This window comes from Mizuhopecten yessoensis, unplaced genomic scaffold, assembly GCF_002113885.1.
Source record: "Mizuhopecten yessoensis strain PY_sf001 unplaced genomic scaffold, ASM211388v2 scaffold9423, whole genome shotgun sequence".
Classification (NCBI taxonomy): Eukaryota; Metazoa; Mollusca; class Bivalvia; order Pectinida; family Pectinidae; genus Mizuhopecten; species Mizuhopecten yessoensis.
The window spans coordinates 329,638-333,590 of NW_018408040.1; the positions used below are offsets into that span (position 1 = coordinate 329,638).

A 3,953-nucleotide genomic window follows, 5' to 3' on the forward strand; every position below is an offset into this window, starting at 1 on the left:
GGGGCAAAATTTGTTATGGTTTATAATGGCAAATGATACTTTGAATATTACATGTTGATAACTTGATTGGAATTATAACCCTAAGTTGACAGTTTGATACTTTGTAAATTTTGAGCCATCCCTACCCCCAAGGGCTGTAGGGTGGGGCCCAATGGAGTCTGTGTGCTAAAACAAAATTTCTTCTTTTTCCTTGTTTAGAATTAGAGGTGCTAGTTAGGGCCCCGTATCGGAGATACGGGTGCCCTATCGTAATCACTCTGTCTGTCTGTCTGTCCGTCCACAAATTTTGTTCCTGGCTGATAACTTTTGTATTTATTGACCGATGTACATGAAACTTGGTCAAGATGTTCAGTTCACAAAAATACTCATTGAGGTAAAAAGTCATCGGGTCAGGGGTCAAGGTCAAATTTGGTAGCTTTTCACTGGTGAACCAATTTGCTATGACATTATGGAGCAAAGTTGTTGGGAATTAAACAAAGAGACACACTGAGGTAAAAAGTCGAGGTCAAAGGTCGAGGTCATTAGATTCAAAGGTCAAGGTCAAGTTTTGCATCTTTTCACTGATGAACATTTTGTTATGACACTTTGAAGCAATGTAGCTAAGAATAAAACAAGGAGTCAATTGACCAAAGGTCAAGGTCACTGTGTCAAAGGTGAAGGTTAAATTTTGTACCTTTTCCCTGATGAACATTTTGTTGTGACATTATGAAGCAATGTTGTTCAGAACTTAACACAGAGTCAACTGACCTTAGGTCCAGGTTACGGGGTCCAAAGGGTCAAGGTCAAGTTTTGTATTTTTCACTGATGAACATTTTGTTATGATATTAAGAAGCAAAGTTGGTCGGAATTAAAGAATAAGTCAACTGACCAAAGATCAGGGTCACTGAGTTAATGGTCAAGGTCATTTGGGTCCAATGGTCAAAGACAAAGTGGATCTCTGACTTTGACCCTGGCTCATGATGGAGGAGGTATATAAGGTGAAATAAAACAAATCAAAGCTAACAAATGAGTATTGCACCGGTATTTACATTTCTGTTAGCCCAGCAACTTTGTAGGTGGAAGGAAACAAGACTCACATCATAGTACATGTAAAATGTATATTTTGCTTCCTTGTGATTCTTTTTGAAGTCAAAATATCAAACGTCAAGCTCAGCTATATGGGCAGATTGCCTCTTGATGATTATGGGGGGTATATTGCCACAAGACGGGGCCCTTACTGACCTGTCAGTGTTCTAGTTTCAAATACTTTTCAGTCTTAAATCTGCATGCTAGATGTTGAATAAGGTGGTTTTATTGTTTTTTGTCACTTTGAATAATATTTCTGTTCATGTTAAAAACAAAAATCAACTCTCTGTATAAATATATCAGGTGACCGTTAAGGTCCATGGGCCTCTTGTTACCATATGCAACTAATGTAGATATATTTTCAATCTGATATCTCGGAAATTTCGTTTACGTAAAGTGTTCTCGATCCAAGCTTTAGCGCGGTATTGTTATCTTTGTTTCTCTATATCTATGAGGATTAAATGTGCATAACAGTCTATTGCAACTACAGAGCACAATCTCACCTGTTTCCTGGTACCCTGCTGCCTGCTGTTAGACAGAATGCGTCTCACTTCTAAAGGACAAACTGAACAACCTCTTGTGTAGATTTATGATCTATCGCATAATCCAGTGTGTGCATAAAACTCGAGCATGTCACCTGAATATAAAGCATACAAAATTGTGTATTATTTCAATCAGTAAGTGGAGTTTAGACAACCTTTGTCAATAACTTAGATACTTCCTCGTGATAGTGTTGTCAGGTAACATAGGAATGGTTAATGGGACAAGCAATCAATATTTATAATATTTTATCATTGTTTCCTGATACCTCCGTATCGTGATAACGTTCACGCATTTACTATAGAATCACGTTTAAATTATAAATTGTCACCAACGGATATCACGTTTAACTGCATTCCCACGGCTGTAACTCTTTTTCAAATAGTAATAAAATACTTTGTCCTGTTTTGTATGCTTAATCACATATTCAGTGCCATGACTGATAAGTGTCCACCTTTTGTATCACGTGCTACATTTTACCTCCAAGGCTTTTCCGCTTCTAGTTTTATTTAGTCGTGTTAAACATACAAAATGCACGCACCTTGTGTTGTGGAATAATGTTCAAATTCCAAACCGCAATTATCAGCGTCTTTTATCAAAGTAACAGCACATTTCATGCAGATGTGTCGTGTTCGCGACTACGCATAGGCCATACCAACACCATACATAGTTATATTTTACACAAAGAAGACCAATCCTATTGTCATTCATGTTATCATCAATTTACAGTCAAACACTGAATGATTGAATGCGCTGATTTCAAATAAATACGTGATTGATTTTACAATGTACCATTTTGTTTATATACATTGTAGTTTCTGTGCAATCAATCTGTAAGTATTTACATTCAATTAGTATCTATAATAAAATATTATATATTTCGTAACAAATTCGTTTGCTTTTGACATATTTTGACATCTTTGACACATTTTAACATTTCATTTCTGGTTTTCATGTATTCTTTTGTTTAAATGTCTATTTTTTACATTGTTGTTTGGCCTGACTTAAATTGTCGCTGGGCCGTTAAACGAAACAATAACAATAGCAATCATGTTAATAATTAACAAAACTTACTAGTTGATATTAATGAAAAACAAAACTAAGTAGTTCATATTAATGAAAAACAAAACCAACTAATTCATATTAATGATTGACAGAACTTACTAGTTTAAATTAATGTTAAACAGAACTTACTAGTTTATATTAATGATAAACAAAACTAACTAGCTCATATTAATGATAAACAAAACTTACTAGCTCATATTAATGATATACAGAACTTCCTAGTTCATATATATAATTAACCAAACTAACCAGCTCATATTAATGATAAACAGAACTTACTAGTTCATATTAATGATTAACAGAGCTTCTTCGTTCATAGTAATGATAAACAAAACTTACTAGCTCATATTTATGATAAACAGAACTTACTAGTTCATAGTAATGATAAACAAAACTTACTAGTTCATATTAATGATTAACAGAACTTCCTAGTTCATAGTAATGATAAACAAAACTTATTAGCTTATATTAATGAAAAACAAATCATACTATACTAGTTCTTATGAATGATTAACAGAACTTACTGGTTCATATTAATGATTAACAAAACATACTAGTTCATGTTAATGATAAAAAAAACTTACTAGTTCAGTTTTTCATTAATTCAAATACTTTGTCAACATGTACTTTTACTCCAAAGCCCTTTTCGGGATCCAAAAATGACACTCGCGTTACACGATACTTACTTCGTATCTTCCAGTTCCAGACCGGTACTTTGAGTCCCCTGACAATCCAATACACTAGTCTAGTATACTAACAGTGTCCTAATAGAAACTGTTAAATCCAAAGCAGTTTAAATACAACGTTTGGTTAGCCATACTGAAAATAAATGTTATCTCAATTATACATTAATAGTAAACACCCGATAAATCGTCCTTAAAAGTTTTTGTCTGCTACCTGGACGTATTTCCAGTGTAAACACCATTTGTTATCTCCAAACGTTTGCACAACTCGTCGAACATAGATAATTTACTAAGGTGACGTGTCATTGCTGACCTGAGTGATAAGATAAAAACGGGTTGGTAAGCGTAGTTCGATACAAGTTTGCTCTAAATTACTTTATTCAGGTTGTCCGCATACAGTTTTGACGGGTGTTTTTTTTATTACAATGTCTGTGTAGATATAAGTCCACAAATGAACATAATTAATAACTCGTGCATTATATGTGTTCCTTACTCACTGGCAACCATAAGTCTGCTTTACTTTAAAAGCTGGACCCAAATAAAATTTGGTAATTATGAATTCATTAGACCAAAGTACCTTCAAGGAGGACAATACAACAA

The 3,953-nt window shown here is 34.1% G+C and overlaps 1 protein-coding gene across 1 annotated transcript in view; it reads right to left on the bottom strand.

The window, feature by feature from the left end:
* The window catches only part of LOC110458069 (beta-1,3-galactosyl-O-glycosyl-glycoprotein beta-1,6-N-acetylglucosaminyltransferase-like), a 14,447-nt gene extending 10,829 nt beyond the window's left edge, over positions 1-3,618 (bottom strand). The window contains exons 1-2 of the mRNA XM_021509625.1: positions 3,357-3,618; positions 1,569-1,702 (exon numbers count right to left, since the gene is read on the bottom strand). The gene's annotated coding sequence lies outside the window, so the exon portion shown is untranslated. The remainder of the gene's footprint in view (positions 1-1,568; positions 1,703-3,356) is intronic.
* Between the last annotated feature and the right edge of the window lie 335 nt (positions 3,619-3,953).